The sequence below is a fragment of the Helianthus annuus genome, chromosome 4, assembly GCF_002127325.2.
Source record: "Helianthus annuus cultivar XRQ/B chromosome 4, HanXRQr2.0-SUNRISE, whole genome shotgun sequence".
Taxonomy (NCBI): domain Eukaryota; kingdom Viridiplantae; phylum Streptophyta; class Magnoliopsida; order Asterales; family Asteraceae; genus Helianthus; species Helianthus annuus.
Window position 1 is genome coordinate 166247166 of NC_035436.2, and position 27591 is coordinate 166274756.

A 27591-nucleotide genomic window follows, 5' to 3' on the forward strand; every position below is an offset into this window, starting at 1 on the left:
GTGTAAACTGACGTATTTTCCAAAAAGGCTAAGTGCAGGTACTACGCGTAATAGGCTGGCCACTCCTTAGCATCAATAAAAGTATCGCAAGCTTAGGATGCTTGAAGTCTGTTGAATAAAAGTTTCCTCTTTGTTTTGATCCGCCTGTGGATCTATTTCAACTGTTGTGATACTTGATATTACAATTTTATTTGGTTGAAATAAATCTATCTTTTGCTTCCGCTGTGCATTTATATTTTGTATTGTTTGACTATGACGATATCAACTACGTCACTAATCCCCCGCCGGGCCCACCGATGACACGTGGAAAATAGGGGTGTGACATACCATGACGGCTTCTCACTGGCATAGGACCACACACATCCGTATGCACAATTTCAAGTGGTTGAGTAGCCCTCCTAGTACTTGCCTGGAAAGAAAGTCTATGCATCTTTCCCAAGGCACACCCTTCACACTGTCCATATTCTTTCATTGCAGGCAACCCAAGTACCGTTTGTTTACTATGTAGTTGTTGAAGAGCTTGAGAGTGGAGATGGCCAAATCTACAATGCCACAATCTTGTATCTTCATGAACTTTGGATTGACCATTTGATTTAACTTTTGTTGCATCCAAAGGAAACATGTTGTTTGCTGCTAACTGCACCCTCATCAATTCAGATTAAGTCTCTTTATTAGTAATTGAACAATCATCATTATCAAACAGAAGAGCATACCCTTTTTCTCATCAACTGACCAACACTCATCATGTTATATTCAAGATTCAGAGCATAGTAAACATCATCAAGATACTTATAACCACGATCTGACATCATAATTTTAATAGTACCTTTACCTACCACAGCCAAGTTCTTTTTATCTCCCAACTTGACATCCAACTTGAAGGATTCATCCAAATTCACAAAGTTGGTCTTGGCAGTTGTCATATGATTGGAGCAGCCTGAGTCTATAAATCAAAGACTCGGGTTTTCTAGTGTAGCAACACTCAAAGCCATAAACAAGTAAGGAGTGTCTTCATTATTGCCTTCTTTCTCTTCTATATTGGCTGCAACTTTGGCTTGACCTTCATCATTAAATCAACATTCTCTTTTGACATGACCATGTCTATTGTAGTAGTAACATTGGGGCCCTTTGTTCCTATCTTCATTCGTACGCCCCCTTCCTCTTCCTCTCTAATAACCTCTTCCACGTCCTCTATTATTCTGATCATTGGATAATCTCCTATTCGATTGATAGGCTTGTAAAGTCTGCTCATCAGACTTTTCTTTGTTAACGCTTTTGCTTTCACCCATTCTACCATTTAATCTCTCCTCATAAGATTGTAATGATCCCATCAGCTTGACAGGAGTCAAGGTGCTGAGATCATATGGCACCTCAATAGATGGTAATACATAATCAAATCTAGTTATAAGGCTCCTTAAGATCTTTTCAACGATTTTCTAATTAGAGATCTCCTCACCAAATGCTCTTTGTTGGCTAACTATTCCCATTACATGTGAGAAATAGTCACCAACAACTTCTCCTTCTTTCATGGACATGTTTTCAAATTCTCTTCTCAATCCTTGTAGTTTTACAACTTGCACTTGGGAGTCTCCTTGAAACTCCATTCGAAGAATCTCCCATGCATCTTGAGATGTTTCAGTAGCAACAATACGAGAGAACAAGGTGTCATGAACACCTTGCTGAATAACAGCCAAATCTTGAGCATCTCTTTTGAGTTATTTCCTTCTTTCCTCAACATTTTCTCCATGATCTGTCATACCCTGGTTCACCAGTTCCCACGGCCCTTTAGATCTGAGGATCGTCTTCATTCTAATACTCCAATGCTCATACCCTTCTCCTTTAAACATAGTGAGAGGAGTTTGAGATGTATTTGACATATTGATTGTTTCAGCCATGGACAGATTTCTTCACACAAGCTCTGATACCACGTGTTAGTATGAGCTTCCTAATTCTCACTCGCAAAAGATGAACACTCAACAATAGCAATGCACGATTTTATTATTGATCACTGATAATTGAGAGTACATGAAAACAAAATAACAACCAAGACTATTATAAATAACAACGTAACAAACGGCTACCTCCTAGAAACTAGAAAGATCCAAAATACTCGCACTACTTGCAACAGCCTCAAACGGCTTTATTGAATTCACCGAACAATCACGTGCATGCATAAAACCAGGAAGAGAACTTTAATTACTTTCAACACTTTAAACCATACCGTGCAAATTAACGATAAAGCCACTCGTTTACATGGTGCATACGTGGCTCTAACGTGGCACTATAAAGCCCCTACGGGCTTTAAACCACATCCCAGCCTAATTGTAAAAGCTTCATAGCCTTGGTTTTAGTCGGGAAATAGAACCATTATATATGAACAACTTAAATTTTAAGTGTCCCATTATACCTAACTTACTCTTTTTATCTCATAGCAGTCCTAGTAGTTTTCTTTACATATTATATATGTATATTGATAGGTTTTACGTGATAAATACATGTTTGTGATCGGTATATTTTACATACCCGTCATCGCATATTAGCTATTTCATGAATGCATTGATATTGCTATAAAATATACTAGTGTCGTTTGATTTTGTGTTTTGTAAGGTTCGAGAGAAAATAATTCAAAAGTGACGAATTTACATTACATATCACATACTATTAATTAGCAAGTATTTTATACATGATGATATCATCATGCTTTAGGGGATTTCAAAAAGTTTTGATTTTTTTTTTTACTTTTATATTAAAATTTCTATCTTTACCAAATTTAAACTCATAAAATTTGTTTTTTTACTTTTCACACAAAACTTTTTGTTATTTGCAATTTAAAATCACAATTTTTACATCTATTTTTTCCTGTTTGACAGGTTCGTCGCAACACGTGGGTCCTTGTTCGACTTAGTTATTCTTTTCTATATTTTGTGTTTGGTAGTCTCTTATGGTGATGTAGCATTGGTGTCATTTGGTACGGTTTTACGCCCCTGAGCAACACCAGGAGGCTTAATTCTAGTTTAAATTGAAATGGAATCTTGAGTTGAAATATAGATGATCAGATATTAAGGCATCGAAGTTAATTCTATGAGACGAAATATTAAAATGGGATCTTGAGTTCTAACACAGATGATCAGATATTAAGGCATCAAAATTATTTTATGAGACAAAAATTATGTTTTCTCTATAATTGATACATTAATGAGAGATGTTTTCTTGGGTGTCAAAGCCGTCTCCGAAATATCAACGAAAGGAAAAATAATTGTATGGAGAGCTTTGGATTATGGAAGTAAATCATTTATGTAATTGTGCGATTGTCTGGGCCACAATGATTAATGAAATTGTTTGGGCCACGATTAAATTACAATGTGATGGGCTACGTTTGAATTACAATTGGACTCCAAAAATTTTCAGATCCTACTAAAAAAGTCGGTGAAGATTAAGAAAGGATTAAGTATGTTTAAAAAAAGTCAGTGAAGATTAAGAAATGATTAACTATGTTTAATTTTGATGCAAGATTATATTCCACAGTTTTTTTTTATTTTTTTTGAATGGTAAATTTCATTAAGAAGCACGATCAACCTCAAACCGAGAGACCCAACACAAAAAAAAAAATAATAATAAAAAAATAAAAACACTACATATTCAACAGTTGCATGTTTATCAAATTGTGACAAACTATGTTTGCACTATTTCTTGCGAGTATTCTTTGGATACGGTGACCACACGCCACCACAAGTCCAACACCACTGCATCTCGTTTTCTTCCAACTTTGGCTAGGTCATGTTTTTTTTTATTATTCTAAACTATATATCTAACCCATTAGTTTTACATGCCTCGTTGCTACACCATTTCACCATATGAAATAGCTAATATATTATGTGTGAGACACGCGGCAATTGTCCTTAATCATAACCCGACCCATTCACACACACATACATATAATACTTTCTCAACGTAAACTTAAACTTATCTTATGAATTTAATGGATCTAAAATATCACAACCATGATTCGCGAGTTAATGTGGTTCAATTATATTGAATTGTTCAGTAAAAATAATAATAATAATAATAATAATAATAATAATAATAATAATAGAATTTTTTATTGAAAAGAAATTATAAAGGTAATATGTTATGGTTAATTAAATTCAAGGTACAAAATATTAGAGCAGACTACTCACCCGCCTCATAGAGCAGTACATCAAGGATTTGCCTCCTATTATAAAGGACACTGTGGAAGGTAGTAAGCCCGAAAACCTAGAGGCAGCTATGCGACTCGTTGGTCAACTTACTGAGAACCGTATTAAATCAAAGCATCTGAATCGTAACGGGGTCAAGGGGTCAACTAGTGAGGCTCCTGCTGAAGAGCCAAAAGAGGCAAGAGAAACTAAGATAGAATCTCCCTCCCGCTCCAACATAAAGAAGCGTAGGGACAACAGGAAGAACTATGCAGTAATCACACCAAATAAGAAACCTTATATTGGTTCATTTCCCAAATGCAATCATTGTCAATACCACCACCCACCCAACTTCCCATGTCGACAATGCACTGGTTGTGGACGTTTTGGCCACTTAGTCGATGCATGTCGCATCCTCCAAAACCAAACCACCAACCAGCCACGAAACCCTGAGAATGCACAAGTCCAAACTCAACCCTTCCGTCAACCCAATCTGATGATGGTTCCATATCAAGCACAGAACGTAAACCCACATTATTATCAACACAACTACCCTCTGATGCCACAAGCGAGGGCTTGTTTCAACTGTGGGGATCCCACCCATTTTAGAAACACCTGCCCTAGATTGGTTAACATCATTAATGCCCAAGCCCAGGCTAACTCGATTAGGCTAACTCGATTAACCAAGCAAACCAGGCAGCAGGGGGTAGAGCTTTTAACGTCAATGAGAATCAAGCCGGGGCTAACAATGACACTGAAAACGTGTAATCGAAGTCGGAACGGACCAAAACTCTCTTAGCATTCCAATCCCAAGTTAATTGAGGAGTTTTAGTGTTATCGTTTTAAATTTTCATCGTTTTTTTCTTTTGTAGTCAGACGATTATGTTAATGTTATGTTTCCTTACGCATTTTATGCTAAAATCATTATTATCTTTATCGTTCCATTGCCTCTTCATATTGTTGTCATTATTTCACGTTATTATCAATTCATGTTGTTACTATTTCATGATTTCTTATCATTATTATTTCATTTTAAACAATAACCCGACCTGACCCGCTAGGGACAAGGATGCGGTCACAGCTTAACTTGCAAAAGTTAAGGACACATACAGTATTATGTCAAGCTATGGTTTGTAATTTGGTTAGACTTGTTTGGTGCGTGAGTTAGTAGTGTCGTCACATAGAACCAATCATGATATGATAACGAAGCCGATGAAATTTGATAAGGACATGGTGGATACGCCACTGGTACTTCCTATATATAAGTGTTCTTATCAAACTATCAAAAGCCTCGTTAGACTGATCATGGGAAGTTTTGTGTAAGTGTTGTGTCATCAATCATGATTCGAATAACGATGTGGATGAACACTTGGTAAAGACATGGTGGATACGCCGCTAGTACTTCCTATATATAAGTGGCTTTACCAAATTTTCGAAAGCATCGTTCGACTAATCATGAGAGATTTTGTGTTAGTTTGATTTGGTTGTGTGTTTAGTGACTCAATGCTACGACATTGTGAGTTCAATTTTATCATTTATGACATTCTAAGGGGAAGATTTACTTTCAAAATCCCAAATCGAGACACGGAATGTAGTTAGGCATCATGAGTATGTCTTACGACTTAGTTCGCTAACTCACTTGTGTTACAAGTTAACTACGGGACATAATTTCTCTTAGGTTGCAATCCAATTCTAATACGTTATTCTTTGGTTTCACGATGTAATACTCATATTATCTATGATAGGTTATCTTATACATTATCATTTACACCCCTTCGTTATGCATCTTTGGCACTAAAAGCGATTCCTTACCTGGGTGTTTAACCCATACCTGGAACGCTGCCACCTCAATCAGATAATCACCATTGTATCCTAGTTTGAGCATATTATGAGTATCTTTAGGATTCGTGTTTAACGTCTGTTACCAGACATTCCTAAGAAAACAATCTGATTCTAAAATTGGAGTTCTTAGTGTTAAAACAAAATCTAATCAATATCCCTCGCGCTTACAGAAAAAAAAAACTGCACACCATCCTACACGAGCGGTTTTATAATAAATTTCGAGACGAAATTTTCTAAAGTAGGGGAGACTGTGACACTCGTTGTCCTTAATCATAACCCAGCCCGTTCACACACACATATATATATATATAGAGAAAGTATAATGTACTTCAAGGCTTAACCTACATTAACATACATGATAAAAAATATAACGTGCGTTATTATCATAGAACGTGCGTGATTATAGTCCCATGCGTGATTATGTGGTCCCATGCGTGATTATGTGGCCACATGCGTGATTATACCCCTGATCCAACGGTTACCATTGTCTCCTACGTGATGTATGATAAGGCTTTTTGTATGTTAACCTTACTATATATATATATATATATATATATATATATATATATATATATAATACTTTCTCAACGTAAACTTAAACTTATCTTATAAATTTAATTTAGCTAAAATATTACAACCATGATTCGAGAGTTAATGTGGTTTAATTATATTGAATTGTGGTGGTGGTGGTATAATAATAGAATTTTCGATTGAAAAGAAATTATAAAGGTAATATGTTATGGTTAATTAAATTCAAGGTACAAAATAAAATATTAGATGAAACCCACTACACATCAAATGCCTTCTTCCTTAAAAGCTGCAAGTTTTGAAGCCGTCAACCGTTCGAAATCTCGTAACCGGCAACAATAAAGAACATTTATAACAAAATCAATTTTGGGAATTAGTAACTGAGAATCTTGTTATAAATTGAGCCTCGCACATTTCGACCACCGTTTACATCATCGTATGAACCGAGCGTAACCACCGTGACCTCCCGCACCACACCTCCGTTCGACACCATTGGAAACCATCGTCGTAACACCCCCCTCCCTTCCTAACATCAAGTTCTCCGGCCATCCCAACGAGCTCCCCCATCACGGTGAACCACGATCATCATCAACGAGGTTCTCCGACAAAGTTCGTGACTGTTAATACACAATTATGTAATCGAAGCCAAGGGTAAGGCATCAAATCTTGATTCATTTTATGTTTACGTTAGTATGATCTCAACCAACCCAAGATCATAAACATATAAATAAGTTTTGCAATGGATATTTTATGGGTTGAAGATGAATTAGTTATTTATTAAACCACCAGCAAAACATTCTTATCCAAGTGATACAGAATGTTTATATTCTATAACTAGTTTTTATTTAAACTACTAAATTATAAATAAAAAGAGATACTACTTTAGTGCACACATTAATCGATATACTATATCTCATGCAATCATACATCATATAAGTATAGTATGATCTCTAAGTTACATATATACCAGTAAACATATTGATTTGAATGAAACAAATTACTCTCTTTATACCGCTCGACCGTTTAATAATCGGAGTTGTTTATTTACGTTGAGTTCTATAAGCCCAAATATTTTTCTTTAAGCCAAAAATATTTATGAAGTCCACACACTTTCTGATATTTATTATTATTTAATATTAAGAGGACCCGGGGTGGAATAACTCACTAACCATTCCATCACTTACAACATCCAATCAGGTTCTGTCATGTCATCAACCATTATTTTCATCACTCACACCCTTTTTTGCTGGAAATGGTCATCACTTGTACAAATTTCCATCACTCACTAATTAAAAAAAAAAACAGTCAAACAGCAACAATTTGATTTCTTCAACGCGTGTTCCAATTAACGCGTTAAACATTGAACGCGTGAAACATACAAGCGGCGGCGGTGTTTGCAATTCTTCCACGCGTGGAAAAGGCCCATAACGGGACCGCCCCGTCCCCTCTAATTGGTGACTAAATAGAGGCATCATTCAATGTATATGTGATGTGAATTATAACTTTGTTAAAGTGAGTATGTGATGGTAATTTATCAACTTGATTGATCAAAGAACTTAACGTTTTAATGTGTATTTTGGTATCATGTCACCTTGAATACAAAACCTAATAAGAAAAAGGACAAATAATAAGTTGGCCTTGTTTTTTCGTTTTCTATTTTATATATTTATTTTAGTTTGGTTGTTACTGATACTCAAGTGAAGAAAGTGAACTACAAGTCAAAAGCACTTTTTTTTAAATGTATAGAATAATAATTTAAAATATTTAATTATACATCTTAAGCACCTAAACAGGAGAACCCATTTTCATAGAATTATTAGTTGATATTTACTTCTTATAAATTTAGGACTTGTTATATTTATTTTTAGGATAATTATCTCGTCGTTATTCAAATCGTGCGGTTGCTTTTCTTTAGTGGATCAAATCTTCGTAAACTGTGAGTAATCTCTCTTCTCTTTTTATCATCAACTTTTGGGGTGTATCATTGTGTTTCAATTATTTACTTTTATCTAAAATCGAGCATGCAATATCTAGTGTGTCGTATATGCATTTATTTGATGTTGTTTTTGTCGCTGTTTGTTGAGATAATTGTTGTTGTTGCGTTGGTCATTATAGTCAACAGTCATTCATTCAGTAGATCCACGGCTGACCTTTCCCCATGACCTGGAGATGTCGGTATCGCCCCATTAGTCTTGGGCTGACCTTTCCTCCTAACTATGGGACGTTGGTATCGCCACAGTCACACCCTTTATGGGTGTGGGACGCAAGGAGTTTGTTTTGGTTTTTGTGTCTGTCTTGGTCTTACTCATTACTCTGTTAACATTCTATGTTTATATTACTTGTGCATTCCGTTAACATGATTAATTGAATGTTTAATTTTCAAATTAATATTTGGAAGTAAAAAGGTAAAATATATTACTTTTATTTCTAAATTTTAAAATCGTAAACCTATTTTACTTAACCAAGGTTTACTCGCCAGCTCTTGTAGCTGACCCAAAAATACTATTTTACACATGATATAGGTGTAGAGGATTGAAGACTTGACTGGATCAGGATCTCATAGGAACTTTGCCTTAGACAAGTTTGATGTATTATTTGAATATTTAAAACTTATATGAAAAGTGTGACATTTAATCGTGACATTTTTAATTATGAAATTTTAATAGTGTCATAAACTTTGGGCAATCATCATGCCCCGTACCATTACGCTGCGGGTCATGGTGTGACATAGTTCTTAATAGTAAAATTCATTGAAATGCAACGAAAACATACAAATCTTTACAAACCAGGGTGAAAGTGAAAATGAAATTAACATTGACTTAAAAAAAACACAACATAAGTAGGATGCTAGTCGCCAGCGGGGTGCCATGCCATGAACCAATTATCAACTGCTCAATCAACTTATGTGCATACTAAAACTCAACTACGCTGAATAAGTTCTAATTTAAATCAAGTATCTATAACTTTAACAAACGTTAAACACACAAAGCATTTAAACGCACCACATAATACAAAAACACGCATGATCATAGCATTCTATACAATCATGGCATTCTTTACAGTCATGGACACATTTCTACAAACCATGCATGCAGTTTATACTCTATATAGTACAACCAACGGCAAACAACAAATTAGTTGCCACTATGATACAGCCCCATAGGTAACCGCCTATACCATAAAATTGTATGTATCCACCTATACTTGCAACCCCGTAGGTAACCGCCTATATTGTGCTCCCTACGTGCCAGCTTCACGACCATGTACCACGTAGCAAGACTTGAAGCCCCATAGGTAACTGCCCTATATGTACTACGCATCATGCATACTATAACATTTTATGCTTTAGTATTGTAATACTTTAGCACTTTAAAACTGTATAATATACTTTAGAAAACTTTGTAATGATTATCATGTTTAAAAGGACACATGTTTACTTTACTTTAAAAATTGTATTGAGTATGCACACCGCCCCAAAACGATAAGTAAATATGGATCTAGAGAAATTACACGGTCGTCCTTAACTACTTTTTGGTAGGGATTTAGGCTAAATTAAACGTCGCACGATCTGCCTAAAAGTTAACACGCGAAAACACATCACTTTCTGATACTGTTGCTAAGCAGTTTCGTCGGGCAAAGTGTCGCCAACAAGGTCGCCATGCCTCTATCATCGGGCATGGTGTCGCTAGCATTGTTGCCTAACTTGCAATAGGACTTTCACAGTGTTACAATATAATGTCAATAAGACCCTATAACGTTTTAACCGAAAACACACAGCGGAAATACGGACCATATAATTTTTTTCATTATAATCATTCTAACATACATGGAAGGCCCTTTTTAAATGACTATTTTATGATAAATACCTCCTTCATTATGATCTAAGAAATAAAACATGACATACTTAGCTAAACAACATGACTACACACTCCAATACAATCTATGATATGACTCGATCTTCACCACCTTGCATTCCATGATGATGTTTCATGATTCTGTGCAACCTGTAGTCACCACATACACTCACATCATTAACACTAGGAGACATTATACATAATCTAAACAGGCATAATTAAATAACCACGTGGTGTTGTTCTATTCTCATGTACATTCTATATTGTTAGCTTTTTGACTTTAGTCTTTATATCTCTGTGTCAATCCTTCAATGAGCCAACAATAACGTACATGCACTTCAATTCATTCACAAAAGCAACTCAGTTAGCACAGTTACTACTCATACGTATTAAAACCGCGTATGCGTATATTTGAGTTCCACTCATTCATATTCATATAGTCCAAAAACATGCATACATAATATCATTCCAAACTCTTACCTACATCTTACATCCTAACGAAAACAACCTACAAAGTATAGGCATAAACATCTATCTTTGTTGGAACCTGAAGGTTTATACATAGAGGGTTATCATACTTCAGGGGCTGATAATGTAATGTTTTATATAGTTTATGTTTTGGGTCGATTATATGGTTAATGGGTCACAAGGTTTCGCATGGGCTTTAGGGGTTTCGACCCACTTAGTGTCTATTATATAATCAAACCTCATTCTCTATTTTGAGGTTGATCAGTTTGTGAAGTCTTAGAGCCAGCCGAAACCTAGAGGATCTTGTATCAGTCTACGTTGATCGTTGAATGCAATTTTTCGGTTTGTGTTCGATTATTATTCATTGTTTTGGTTATTCTAGTTCTTGAATCAGCTTGTGTTTGTTTTCCGCACTCACACAAGATCAAGTTTGATATCATTGAAAGATCCCTACTGGACTTACAATTAGTAGCAGAGCCAAGAAACCATATCTTGGTTCGGTCAATATCAAACAGATTCAAGACGGCTGTTTTGTTATAACCAATCGTGTTTGCTAGTTTTTTTATAGTGATTTCTAGTTTGCATATTTTCTGACTTGGGAGTGTGCAATTGTTCATCGTTGAATTTCATCAAGAATTGTTGATTTTGATTTATGTTGATTCAAGGATTCTGTTTGTTGATTTGTCGGAGTGGTTGCTGCTAATTCAAAATATTTGAAAATAAGTTGAATTTTGGAAGTGCTAAAAATCAGGGGTTGCAAGTCATGTTTTATCTCATTATATGTTTTGCAGGTTTCGACTCGCAGCCTCGTGGTCTCGATTTGTCTCTTTCAAGATTTTTACTCGCAGCCTGGTCTCGACTCAACAGTTCAAGTGTGGTCTCGGCTTTTAACTACAAGGTTTCGACTCTCAACCTCCTTGGTCTCGAGTTGTTACTTTTCTACTCGAAACTAAGGTCTCGACTCGCAACAAGAAAGTTTTACTACTCGCAACCTGCGGTCTTGACTCAAGGTGTTTGTGCTTGAAACCAGTGATTTCGACCCGTAGCCTATGTTTTCGACTCAAGGCTTCATTACTCGAAACCGTGGTCTCGCCTCACTGTTTCGACTCGAAACGACAGTCTGCAACGTTAAATTGACATTGGACTTTGGGACTTTTGGACTTGTTGGACTTCAAAAATTAATTAATTGGAAAAATGACCTCAACTAATCAGACCATTGACTTGGCAGCCATGAACAAACATCAAGAATTGGACTCTATCATTGGGACCGCCACTCGTGTTCCCAGATTATTGAGTGGTGATGATTTCCCTGAGTGGAAATGGCGATTTGAACAACATGTGAAGGTCAAAGATGCTAAGATTTGGAGAAGCATTCTAAGAGGTCCCAGGGACATTACAATGGTACAAGAAGGTGCACCTGGTGTGAAAGTAAAGAAGCCTCTTGAACTATACACTAAAGATGACTGTGCTATTGTCGATAAAGATGACAAAGCACTCTCTTACCTGACTATGGCTCTGAGTCCAGACATTTCTATTGGATTTCGTACTTGCAAATCCGCTAAAGACATGTGGGCAGCCTTGATAGACGTCTATGAGGGGAATGAAGACATGAAAGAGAGTCGGGGAAATTTGCTAACTCGGAATTTCAACAACTTCAACCATATCTATGGAGAGACTGTTGAAAATCAAATTCAGAGATTTCTTAAGCTGGTTACTCAAATGAACATAGAAGAGCTACACATGACAAATGCTACAACTAACAAACAACTTCTGAATGCCCTAGTTAAAAGCTAGGATTATCACGTAGCCCTGATCAAGAAAACCAAAGATCTTGCCAGATGCAATTTGTCTCAGATGATTTCTCACATCAAGGCGTGCGAGCTAGATGACAAACAGAGGGAAAAAAGTTACAAGAATAGTATGCTGGTTGCTGGATTTTCTGCAACACCCTCTGCATCAAACAACAATGCTGCTCTCATGTCACAAGCTAGTTTTCAAATGTTCAGCAGCTCGGCGTCTGCTAAGGCTGCTCCTACTTCTGCCAATGCTTACTACTCAGGAACACCAGCTCCTTCTATTGCACCATCTTCTGCTACCACTACTGCTGCTTCAAATCCCACTGTGAAGAACAAGATGATTGCTTTCTTCACTCAACAGTCCAAAGAAAATCTTGACATAGCTACCTCTGTTATAAATTGTCTGAATGCTTTTGCTGCAGGTAAACTAGAACCTCTGAAGTTCTCTATGGATGATTTAGATCAAATACATCCCGAGGACGTAGAAGAAATGGATATTACATGGCGGATGGCTATGGCGGCTTTTAGAGCAAAGAATTTCGTGAGAAAAACTAGGACAAACAAGTGGCAAGGTCTTTCCTTTTCAGGACCCACTAGGATGCCGTTTGAGAAGATGCGATGTTACAGTTGTCATGAACCAGGACATTTGGCAAGAAACTGCACCAAGCCACCGGTTAATAGAAATAAAACTCCAGCATAACCTGCTCCACCAAACACCGAGAGAGCTATCGTTACTACAACTAACACCACAACTGCCGCTAGTGGGAGTACTCAAAGCTCAACCCTGGTGGTTCAGCCTGATGCTACATTTGATTGGAACTCAGATATTCAACGTCTTAATATTTCAGCTGTAGAAAATCAGACTTCCTCAGACAATATTGCTTTCATGACTTCTGCACCTGAGGATCAATCATCTGCTCCTGAGGATGAATCATCTGCTTCAGCTCTAGAGGATCAGATGTCTACCGACAACCTTGCTCTCATGACTCAGATCATGTCAGCTCCAGTTCATGGACTCACTACTGAAGATGTAATTTCTGTCTTTTGCACTTCTGAATGTAGGAAAAGGGTTGAGGTATATCGGTTACACAACGCTGAGCTAATCCAAGATTATAATGATATTAAAAGGAAAAATTTTTCTTTAGCTAAAAATTAAAGGCTTCTTAAAGAGAAAATTGAAGCTCAGCTAAAAGACATCAGCCAACTTAAGGATGATCTAAGTGTAAAGACAGCCCACTACTTGGAGGTCAAAGAGAAGGTATGTATTTTGACCAAAGAACTGGAAGAAACTAAAGAAAAATATCAGATTAATGAAATTAATATTAAAAATATGAGTCTTACAGTAAATTGGTCAAAGATCTATGTGACCTCCAACTAGCATACAAGAGCAAGAAAGGGTGTGGTTTGGGTTTTAAACAAGTTTCTCCTCCATATAATAATAACTACATATACTTGCCCGATACTGAGGAGGAATTGATGAATGAGGACAAGAAGACTTACGGTCCAAAAACTGATAAGTCATCAATCAACAGCAGACCTATTGAAAAACGGGCGATTCCTCCAATCAATTTTGTTTCTAAGGGTACAATTGATCCTAATGCTTCGTTTTCATGTGCAGATGAAGTAATTGAAGTAAAGTGTGAAGAGGCTATTGGGAATGAACCAGATTTAACTTCTGATTTTTCAAAAATTCAATAAATGAAATTGAGTCTGCATGTGTTTTTGGACAAACTTTTCTTAATTTGTTTCATAGTTATGTGTTGTCTATTGGGCCTGATGTGTTGGGCAAGACAGTTGATGCTTGTGATGAACAATTTAATAATGTGTCTGATGATGGTTGTTTTTCAGTAGTTAATGATTGTGGTTGTGATGTTTCTAACCTTACAGCAACTGATAGTGTGACAGGAGAGGTCCCTCAGGATGCATTTAGTCAAACCACAGAAACTTCTTCTCAAGAAAATCAACAATGTTCTGATTCTTCTTCTGAGTCGGTCTCAGTGGAAGTCCCTAATGTTGAATCTAGTGGGACCCCATTGGAAACTGAAGTTGAAAGTGAACCACTATTAAACTCACATGATACATGTGTTGATAAAACTTCAACATCTTCTGAAATTAAAACTGAACAAGATTTTGTAAAAGAAGAGGTGGTCACTTTAAATGAAAATTCACAAGAAGATATTTCTGAAAAGGAAATTAAAACAGAAGCTGAATCATCTTTTCAAAATGATCCTGATAAAATTATAAAAGATGAAAAAGATCATCCGTCTGAATCTAATGCTTGTGCTAGTTCTGATCAGCAGGTACCTAAATGCTCAAAAAAGGCACAAGTAAAACAAGCAAGGAAAACTAAACAAGCTCATTCTTCAAAACCCAACAGATTCGCATCTGCTACGAAGCACTAAAATTTCCACACATTGAAACGACAAACATGTTTCAATTATGGAATTGGTGGACACATTGCCGGAAACTGTGTTCAATTACCAAGTGTGCAATCGAAGAATAAGAATGCACAAAATCAGAAGGTCAAGCCAAATCGATCACGTTGTTTAGAGTTAGTGACGACTGGAAAGTCTGAGACAGTGAAGAATAACTATCGCAAAGCTAAACCTTCTGATAAAGATTGGAATGCAGCCAAACGAAGAAATCAAAATCGACAAAATAATTTTCAAAGAAATCAACATAAAGCTTTCGGTAACTACAATTATCAATGGTCACACAACATTGGAAACCCAAAGCTAAGGCTGCCCAATCAAATACATCTCAACAGAAATCTGCCAATAAAAATCCTTTAAAGGTTTTGAATAAAGACAATTTAGTTTGGCAGAGAGTGACATATATCAATGCACAGGGAAAACCCAGATCCACTATGGGCTGGGTTCCTAAATCTAATTAATCCTGCTAATCGTGCAGGAACAGCTGTGGAGGATTACCGTGTGACTTTGGTACATGGATAGTGGCTGTTCCAGGAACATGACAGGAGACTTGTCCCAACTCGTTAATGTTAAAGAATTTGATGGTGGATATGTCTCTTTTGCAGGAGGAGAATATGGCAGAATCACGTTGGAAGGATCAGTGCGAAACAGCGTACTAAGCTTTGAAAATGTGAACTATGTCCCAGAACTGAAACACAATCTATTGAGCATTTCACATATTTGTGATAGACGAAATTCAGTTCACTTTACAAAAAAGGGATGTTATGTGCTGATACCAGGGATCGTGATACCTGAAGATTGGTTCGGGATGACTGCCGAGAGAATAGGAAACGCATATGTCATCGATATGAACAAGAAACCGTGTGAAGAAATTACTTGCCTTTTCTCAAAGATTTCAGAACATGATGGTCTGTTGTGGCATCGTCGCCTTGGGCATGTGAACATGAAAAATTTGAATCGACTTGCCAAAGGTCAACTGGTTCGTGATCTACCAATCAAAGAGTTCATGCTGGTAGAGAAATGTTTTGCTTGTGCAAAAGGGAAAGCACATCGAAAGCCTCATAAATCAAAGTCTACACCCTCGACCAAAGCTGTGCTTGAGTTACTTCACATGGATCTCTTCGGTCCTGTAAACGTGCTAAGCATTGGCAAAAAGTCGTACTATCTCGTGATAGTTGATGACTACTCACGTTACACCTAGGTTTACTTTCTGAGTCACATGAATGAGACTGCGGGTTTAGTTAAACAGTTCATCACTCTGGTTGAAAATCAAGAAAGTACAAGAGTGAAGGCTATTCGATCAGACAATGGTACAGAGTTCAAGAATATCACCTTGGATACATTCTGTGCTGAAAAAGGAATCGAACGACCGTATAGTGCACCACGAACTCCACAACAGAATGGAGTGGCTGAGAGACGAAATCGTACTCTTATAGAGGCTACACGAACCGTGCTGGCGGACTCGAAGCTTCCTAGTTTCTTTTGGGGTGATGCAGTTAGCACGGCTTGTTACGTCCTGAATCATGCTTTAGTAAACAAACATCATATGAAAACATCTTATGAGATTCTGGAAGGACGTAAACCCTCGGTCTCACACTTCCGTATCTTTGGTTGTCCTTGCATACTATTACTTATGGACACTAATGGAAAGTTTGAGGTTAAGGGGGATGAGTGTTTCTTTATTGGATACGCTAAAGGATCTTTCTATAGGGTATACAATAAAGTAACTAAGAAGGTCGTCTAGTCGTGCAACATTGAATGGCTCGAAGAAAATTCTACTGACGCTAGAGTTGGTCCAGACTGGTTATATGAATATGCTGATTTGTTTAAATCTTTTAACATTCTGTCTAGCGTTCCTACAGATGCAGGTGTGTCCACTCCGAAACAACCACTTTCATTTGGTGATACTGAAGAAGATGAACATGATGAAGGGAGCTCGCGAAATCATACCATAGACCCACCAGGAATGGTCTTTATAGAGCATCCTACATCTCAACAAACGTCCCATCAATCCCCTGAAGGTACATCATCAAGAGGTGTTATCTCTAACGGTTCAGGATCTGCACTATTTCCTGACCCCATTCCTGAAGATTGTACCGTTACTACTTCTGTGGTTCACAGTACTGCAACATCTAATGAGGGGGGAGTCGAGCAACACTAATTCAACTCAAGATGAGACCATACCTTAAGTTGTCATCCCAACGAGTGTTCAAAGAAACCATCCAATTGAGAACATGATTGGTCCTGTAAATGCAGGAGTTCAAACCAGGAGCCAATCAGGAACCATTAATACTTGTTTATACTCATGCTACATTTCTCAAATAGAACCTAAAACTATTGATGTAGCTTTGCAGGAACCAGGCTGGGTGGATGCTATGCATTAAGAGCTGAACCAGTTTGAGAAGCTCGGAGTATGGAAGCTTGTTGAGTTGCCGAAAGAGAAAAGCAAACTTGGAACTCGATGGGTGTTCAGAAACAAGCAAGATTCTGTAGGAGTTATTGTACGAAATAAAGCAAGATTAGTGGTCCAGGGATTCAGACAGATAGAGGGACTGGATTACGATGAAGTTTACGCCCCAGTTGCCCGACTTGAGGCCATCCGGATCTTCTTAGCCTACGCGTCCTACATGGGGTTCACTGTTTATTAGATGGATGTTAAGACCGCGTTTTTATATGGAGACGTGAAGGAAGAAATCTTTGTTGAGCAACTACCAGGATTTGTCCATCTAGATCCTCCAGAATATGCCTACAAGCATGATAAGGCATTGTATGGATTGCACCAAGCGCCAAGAGCTTGGTACGCTACTCTGACTGAGCATCTTCTGGCTCATGGATACACTCTGGCACAATAGATTAGACGCTGTTTATCAAGAGAGTGGGCAAGATCTTGGTTCAAATTTATGTCGACGATATTATCTTCGGATCAACAAGTGAGGTGCTTTGCAAGGAGTTTGAGAGAGTGATGGAGAAGAAGTTCGAGATGAGTGCTCTCGGGGATGACTATGTTCTTGGGTTTACAAGTTAGACATGATTCTCGAGGTATTCATATTCATCAAGGAAAGTATGTGGACGATCTGCTGGCAAAATTCAAGTTCACTAACGCAAAATCGGTTGAAACACCGATGGCAAAAAGACCATTACTGACTGAAGATGCAGAAGGGTCCTTTATTGATCAACGACTTTATAGGTCTATGATCGGGTCGCTGATGTATCTGACTGCGAGCCGTCCAGACATCATGTTTGTTGTCTGCAACTGCACACGATATCAGGCTAATCCTTAACTTTCTCATCTTAGTGCTGTTAAACGAATCTTTCTGTTACTTAAAGGCAGACCTTGGTTTGGCTTGTGGTATCCGAGGGATTCTAAATTTGACCTCTTTGCATTTTCTGATAGCAATTTTGGAGGCACTGACAGTGACAGGAAATCCACATTAGCTGGATGTCAATTTTTTGGGTGACAGGCTCATTTCTTGGCAATGCAAGAAATAGCAAACGGTGGCGATCTCCACAACTGAAGCAGAATACGTTGCGGCGTCTGCGTCTTGCTCCCAAGTGGTGTGGATGCAACATCAATTGCAGGATTACGGTTTGACTTATCTTAACACTACCATTTACTTCGATAATGATGCTGCTATTCAAATTGTGAAAAATCATGTCTTCCACTCAAAAACCAAGCACATTGATATTAAAGTTCATATTATACGAGATTGTTTTGACAGATGTCTTATCAAACTAGAGCAAATCGACACTTATTCAAATGCTGCCGATTTATTCAGAAAACCTGTTAGCAGCTCAAAATTTCAAGTGCTTGTGAATTTTCTGAAAATGATCTGATACACCGACTGAGCATGTTTTTGTTTTTCTTAGGTAAATTTGTACATAAAATTTTCTATTCTTAGGTAGTTTTTATTTATGCACAAATTTAGGTTGAGAAATTTTGAAAATTACAAAAACATTGAAAATGTTTGAAACATACAAAAACATTGAAAATTTGAAAAATACAAAAAGAAGCATTGCATGACATGGGAAATGAAATGAATTTTCACACTGTGGCAAAGGGCTGACTCATGTAAAACCAGTATCGAAATAGTTTAACTCTAGAATGATATGTTGGTAGGCTCTAACCTTAAGGCTGGAAATATTGGTTGTTTCTGTTTAGAACCTAAATTAGTCTATGACCTCAGGAAAGAACGTCACTTGGAATTAGCTCACTTATGTTTGAATGCATGTGTGATGTCCCGATACACACAATTTTTGTCTAGTTCTGAAATCTTTTCTGAAAAAGTCGTGTGTCTCATTTGTTTTGCGTGAGCAAAGACCTGGAGGTGCTAGGCAGCGTTAGCTTCTATTTTGCGTGAGCAAAGACCTAGTTGTACATCTGTCGCCTTATAGAAGAATTTACACCCGAAAGAGGCCCTCAAGTGCCCAAAAGAAACCCAAAAACCTATATCAAACTGAGAAAAACTCATTTGATCTGCATATTATATCATCTCTGCTTATGTTCTATTTTGTTCTCTTCTCAATCTAGTCCCGGTCAAGGTTTCAAAAATCTAGAACAGACTTTTGGAAAGATGTGGTAGGGAAGCTGCTTGCATGATAGAGTGTGCTGATTATAATTCTAGAATTTGATTAGTATTTGTTTGGGTGTTCATTGTTAAGATATAAAAACATGATAAAGATAGTTACAGGCAGTTATATGGAAAAGGTCTAAGGAGGTGAGTTTATGTGGACAAATATACTCTGGCAATCGTTCCGATCTTTCAGTAGTAGATCAGTGCTGATAAGTGAAGTCAGGCCCAAAACCTCGTGATTTGGTCCCTGAGCAATTACGACATTTCCTACTTTATTTTTGTAAATAATTGTTCATATTATTTATTTGTGTGTTTTTAGGTTTTGATCTCGTAAAACATGCTCGGGAGGTTAAAAGGGTTATTTAAGAAATTATTATTTTAAATGGATTTTAAAATTAATTAAAAAATGTTTATTAAAATCCTGAATGTGAAACAAATGATGGTCTCGACTCGAGATCATGGTCTCGGCCCAAAACATTGGCCCGACCGATGATTGTGGTGATATTTAAAGAGATTTCGAGTCGAAACCTCATAATTCACTCGCAATCTTGCACTGTTACTCTCAAATTCTCTCTCAAGTTTCCGGCAATTACCACTGATTCCGACGAGTTTCTCCGGTCTCGACTCGTAATCATCAACTAATTGAAGGTATTATGAATCAAAGATTGAAGTTTTGTAGGAATTTATGAAGATGTGATTAAGATTTGAAGATGGTTAAGAACCTAATTATGGACATAATTAGGTCTTCATCATAATCAAAGGATGCTTTTGGACTTTGATCCAAAAATTAAGCTGATCCAAACATGTTTATGTAGTTTTGACTCAGGTTGCGAGTGGAGACACCAAGGACTCGAAATCTCCGATTGCGAGTCGCAACCTCAATGGACTCGAAACTTTTGGTCTCGACTCGAAGATTTCCTAGTCTTGACTCGAAGATTTCCTGGTCTCGACTCGAAACCTCATGGTTTTGACTCGAAACCTTGTGTGTTGTAATTAAAAATTATTATTTTTCACTCGAAATTTGAGTTGTTTCCTGGTCTCGACTGATGACCTATGTTGACTTGTTGACCAGTATCAGTTTATACAGTTATTGTTCAAATTTATACCAAGTTAACAGGTAACATTTGAAAAACAAGATCCTATACTTAACTTGTGCATTTTGTGTAGGTCATGGATTTGAAAGTCATCACGGGACACAACCAAGCGGGGTATCTAGCACCACCTCCGGAGAAACATAAGAAGATGTATGCTTCGTTGATCAAAGGATTAAACAGTTGCCGCATCGTTCATGCTTTACGAGAAAATCCTATCGTATATGAAAGTCTTGTTCAAGAGTTTTGGAAGACAGCAAGATTTGACGTGTTAGGAGGAGATGGTAAAGGATCAATTGAAGCGGTGATTCAAAAAAAGAACGTTACTGTAACCGAACAGATTATAAGGGAGGTTTTACAGTTTAACGATCAAGAGAAAAATCCTATTGATTTTCTGGTTGGAGCGGTTGTGTCGAAACCACCCAACCCCTATCCTGGGAGCGGGCTGCCACGAGCGCAGATTCGGTGGTATCGGTGTTTATTTATTTGGCAGCAGAATTTACATCAGGACCGTAGTTAGGAAATAGTTTATCAGAGTAAAACACCACACTTTTATAATTAATAAATACGTATGGGAAAAACCCAAGTTTCTATTACAAACATGTTTCTAGGGATAAACCCTAATTTATTGAAATAAAACTTCTTCTTTATTTAGGTAACTTTTATAGCCACTTTTCCAAGCCTTCAGTGCTTTCCAGCTGGCTTCTATTTGGCTTTCACATTTTGTTACCTAAAACACGTTTAAAAAGTTTTATCAGCAAGAAATACTGGCGAGTGAATCCCAGTTTAATCAAAACAAGTTTTAGCATTTTACAGCATTGAGGGCAACCCACAATTACATTTCTTTACATCTACTTTAATTACCACCCATGGTACTATCAATCCTGACTTGTGGTCATTCTACTACTCACAGTGTAGGAACAAGTTATGTATACAAAACCCCAACATACCGACGATAATTGTAGATTTACAAATACTCAATCACTGTGAATTGTAATTTAAAACAATTGAGGTTTTGTAAAACAATTTACAAAAAGAGGAATTACTCACATTGCTATTTTAGATTTTTCTTGGTGACTTCCTGGTTATAATCTATTAAAATTAAACAATGCACATGCGTTAGTATAATAACCCAATTTACATTAGCTACACCCTCCCCCCGAGACAGAACTCCAACGACTGAGTCGGGCAGAGCCTAGACATGCGTTACGGAGCTCTAGATCAATCGGGCAGAGTAACTAATACGTAACCGGGGGTTATAATACTTACAACAAGGCAGAGCCTCGCTTTTTAGTGGGTATTATGCCCGGGAATTATTTTTAGCTATTAGAGATTTGAGAGAAATTGCGAGAAAATGAACGATTTGTGAACTGAAGCCGTTCACCTCTATTTATAGGGCTGATCAGGGGGGTCCTCGCGCCCCGCGATAGCTTTTGCTGTCTTCTTACCTCTATTTATAGGGCTGATCAGGGGGTTCCTCGCGCCCTACGACAGCTTTTGCTGTCTTCTTCGCGACCCCGCGACAAGGTTAGGCTAGGTCTTAGCCTTGTCGAATCAACGACTAGCTTTGACACGGTGGGGACACGTGGCGTCATCTGGTTACGCCTGGTGTCCAGCTTGTCGCGCCCCACGAAGCACACGACCAACATGGTCGTGGCCCGCGAGCGGCTTAAAATATAGTTTTATTTGATTTTTGTTAAATTAAAGGTAATTTTGGCCCATTTTTCGTATACGGGGTGTATTTTAGGACGTATAGGGATGTTTTAATGATTTTAGGAGAGTTGTCATATCCTCCCCACCTTGTTTTAGAACTCGTCCTCGAGGTATCTGGAACAGGTGTGGATATTTCCTCCACATCTCGGATTCAATTTCCCAAGTGTACTCTAGTCCTCTCTTGGAATTCCATTTGACTTTGACTAGAACTAGTCTCTTGTGTTTGAGATTCTTGATCTTTCTGTCTTCAATCTGTAGGGGTCTCTCTATAAACTTAATTTTTCATTTACCTCTATGTCTTTAAGAGGTACTACTAATGATTCATCTGCTAATCACTTATTGAGATTACATACATGAAATACATCATGTATCCCTGCCATTTCCTCTGGCAGTTGTAGCTGGTAAGCTACAAGCTCCTATTCTTCTAATAATCTCAAAGGGTCCAACACCTGGGGCTTAGCTTTCCCTTTTTGATGAATCTAACTATTCCTTTCCATAGCGAAACTTATAATAATACCTTGTCCCCTACTCGAAACTCCAATGGTTTTCGCCTGTTATCAGCATAACTTTTTTGACGATCGCATGCTGCTTTTAGTCTTTCCTTGACTTGAATAATCTTGTCTGTTGTTTCCTGTACTATCTCTGGTCCAGACAGTTTCTTTTCTCCAATTTCTGCCCAACAGACTGGAGTTCGGCACTTTCGTCCATAAAGTGCTTCAAATGGTGCAGCATTGATGCTGGTATGATAGCTGTTATTGTAGGAAAATTCTATTAATGGTAAATGATCGTCCCAATTTCCTCCAAAATCAATTACTCAAGCTCTAAGCATATCTTCCATTGTCTGAATTGTCCTTTCGCTTTGTCCGTCCGTTTGAGGATGATAAGCTGTGCTTAGATTCAACTTGGTTCCCATTGCTTTTTGGAAACTAGTCCAAAAATGAGAAGTAAAACGGCTATCTCTATCAGAAACAATAGATAAATGAATTCCATGCAATGAAACTATTTCATTTACATATAACTTGGCTAACTGTTCCATACTGAAAGTTTCCTTCATCGATAAGAAATGAGCAGACTTGGTTAATCTATCTACAATCACCCAGATTGTATCATTACCTTTTTGTGTCCTGGGTAATTTGGTAAGAAAGTCCATGGTTATCAATTCTCATTTCCACATCGGCATTTCTAATTGCTGCAATAAACCTAAGGGTTTCTGATGTTCAGCTTTAACCTGTGAACAGGTTAGACACTTGGCAACATAAGCTGCTATATCCTTTTTCATTCCTATCCACCAGAAATTCTTTCTTAAGTCTTGATACATTTTATCACTACCGGGGTGTATCGTATACTTAGACTTATGTGCTTCTTCTAAAATTCGGTGGCGTAGGTTTCCTTGTTTGGGTATCCAGATTCTTTTCTTATGGAATTTCCAATTTCCATTTGTTCCTTGTTCTAATTCCTTAATTATTCCTTTTAATTTCTCAGTATCGTCCTTGATTACTGATTCCTGTATTTCTCTAATTTGTTCATTTAAATCTATCTGCAGATTTAATTTGAGAGAACGTACTCTTCTTGGCTTTTCATGATACTTTCGGCTTAAAGCATCAGCTATTACATTAGCCTTTCCTGCTTGATACTGGATATTGCAGTCATAATCACTAAGGATTTCCATCCAGCGTCTTTGTCTCATATTTAACTCTTTTTACCCGAAAACATATCTTAAACTCTTGTGATCGGTGAAGATGGTAAACTTACTACCGTAAAGATAATGTCTCCAAATTTTAAGGGCAAAAATTATGGTTTCTAACTCTAGATCATGGGTTGTATAATTCTCTTCATGATTCTTAAGTTGTCTAGAGGCATAGGCTATAACCTTCTGATGTTGCATAAACACACATCCATATCCTAATTTAGAAGCATCACAGTATACTACAAAGTCTTTAGTTCCTTCTGGTAATGCCAGTATGGGTGCATTGGTTAATCTTTGCTTAAGGATTCTAAAGGCTTCTTCCTTTTTTTTGGTCCCCATTCAAACATAACTGATTTGCAAGTCAGTTTCATTAAGGGTATGACTATTCTAGAAAAATCTCAGATGAATCATCTGTAATAACTTGCTAATCCAAGAAAACTTCTCACCTCCGTTGGTGATTTAGGGACTTTCCATTTAGTAATCGCCTCGATCTTTGTGGGATCCACATGAATTCCTTCAAGATTAACCAAATGTCCAAGGAATTGTACTTCTGGTAACAAAAATTCACATTTTGAAAATTTAGCATAAAGCTTTTCCTTTCTCAATAATGTAACAAGTGCATGCAGATGCGCTGCATGTTCCTCTTTACTTTAAGAGTAAATGAGAATATCATCTATAAAGACAATTATGAATTTATCCAGGTGTGGTTTACATATTTTGTTCATCATGTCCATAAATGCGGCTGGGGCATTGGTTAAACCAAATGGCATGACTGTAAATTCATAATGACCATACCTTGTCCTAAAAGCAGTTTTAGAAATGTCCTCTTCGTGTACTTTCAATTGATGATATCCTAAGCGTAAATCGATCTTAGAAAAGAATCGAGATCCTTGCAATTGATCAAACAAATCATCGATTCTCGGTTATGGGTACCGATTTTTAATCGTGACCTTGTTCAATTCTTGGTAATCAATGCACATACGCATCGATCCATCCTTCTTTTTAACAAACAAGATTGGTGCTCCCCATGGTGATGAACTTGGTTGTTTAAAACCTTTCTCCAGAAGTTCGTCCAACTGTTTCTTCAATTCTTGCATCTCTGCTGGTGCCAAATGGTAAGGAGCCTTGGCAATCGGTGCTGTCCCTGGTAGTAGGTGAATTCTGAATTCGACCTCCCTATCCAGCGGTAGTCACGGTAATTCTTCTGGGAAAACATCTGAGAATTGAGATACTACGGGAATATCTTTCAATTCTTTTCCTTTAGCGTTAAGGATTATAGAAATCATATACACTAGTGATCCTTTTCTTGCATAGCTCGCTGTTTTCATCACAGAGTTGAATTTTGTAGATCTAGTTGGCTTATCTCCTTTAATTATGATCTTTTCACCCTTTAGTGAATTTACTTGTATTGACCTTTGATCACATAGAATACTGGCATTATTTGCTATTAACCAATCCATTCCTAACACGATATCAAATCTAGCCAGATTCATTGGGTAGCGATTAGCAATAAAATTATGGTTTAAAATTTTTATTCTTGCTCCCTGCAAGATTTTAGTGATCTTAATGGATTCTCCATTTGCCATCTCTACTAGGCATTCTTGTTGAAGTTTAGTTAATGGTTGATTAAGAATTTTGCAGAATAAAGTATTAATAAAACTTTGGTTCGCACCAGAGTCAAATAATACTTTACCAAAAACATCATTAACTAAAAATGTACTGGTAATCACGTCCGGAATCATCTTTGCTTCTTCCGTAGTCAGAACAAATGCTCAAGCATTCTTAGTAGTCTTGTTGTTCATGGCTGGATCTAGTTTCGGACAGTTCATGTTGGTGCATAATGTCTATAGCCTACGTCTACAGTCTAGGTCATGTTGATAGCTTATAATAGGGGTCGAAATGTCAAATATGTAATTTTATGTGTTTTGGAAGTCATTTTGCATGAAATGACATTTGGTCATTTCGTACGAAATCAAAGTGTCTCATTTCATACGAAATGACAAGTGGTCATTTCGTGCGAAATCAGTTGCCTATATATAGGCTGTCTTGGTTTCTCATTTGGTACAAATCAGTTAGTGTGCAACGAAGTGCTGCCCAATTTTCACCGTGTAATCAAGTTGAATATCAATGAGAAACCTGTTTTAAGTATAATTCTCTATTTCTACACCTTTCTATCACGGATTCTCAGTTGTTTGACTGTTTCTGCCTTTCAAACGACTTAGTATTGACTCTGATCGACTCATATAGGTCGCAAAACGATCCTACAAGTGGTATTAGAGCTCAGGATGAGTCAATTCGTTTGAATCAGTGCTTAGAATTATGTTTTTCTACTCATTCTTGGATTTCTGGACAAATTCACGGACAAAATGGACTGATCTTTTGATATAACGTGTAAAATACAGTTTTAACAAATCCTTGAAAGAATTAGACCTAAATTCAGATTAAAAGTGACAAAAATGGGCCAAAAACTTGATTTTGTGTGAATGAGCCTTATTTCGTTTGAAAAAATTGAGTTCATTTCGTACGAAATGACTCATTTTGTTTGAAAAATCATTCTGGTTGGCTATTTCGCACGAAAAGAAGATTTTTAGTGATTTCGTACGAAATGACACTTCATTTCGCGTGAAAGTGTGATTTCGCATGAAAAGTTGATTTCGTTTGAGAAGACTGATTTCGTTTGAAAACCTGTTTTCGTGTGAAGTCCATTTCATTTCTGTGATTTCGTTTGAAAGTCTATTTCGTGTGTAGAAAGTGTTTTCGCTTGAAAGTGACTGTTTTCCTAAAACATGAAATTTTTTCCGAAATTGTTTTCGTAAAATGGATAACCAAGAGTTTTACAACTTGTTTGCCGGTGGGGGAATGACGGCAGTGCAAACTCCAGCCAGTATCGTGCAAAATGTGAACATGGAAAATGAACTCGGTACGATGCAAAAACCACCGAAGTTGATGAACATTGATGAGTATGCTGGATGGCCAGATAGGTTTAAGACCTGGGTGCAAGCTAATCATTTCGAATGCTTGATGAAAATCGAGTCAAAATATGTTCCTCCAAAGAATGGTTCAGGAATTGAGAAAACAATTAGTAGTTTGACTCCACTTGAGCAAGAAGATTTCAAGGCAGAAAAGAAAATGATGAGTATTCTACAACAAGCAATCAAAAAGGATATCCTAGTTCTGTTACAACATCAGGGAAATTCACAGTCCGTCTGGAATTCATTGAAAGTAATGTTTCTTGGAAGCGTGTCTATGATAAAGAGCAAAACTGCTTTGCTGAAAAAAGAGTTTGATATCTTTACAGGTATAAAGGGTGAGACAACAAAACAGTTGATCGAGAGATATTGTCACTTGGTTGTTGAGATGAAGCGGTTGAGCATTGAGAAAGCGGATGAAGAGTGGGTTGATAAACTAGCGGATGCTTTACCATACGATGAATG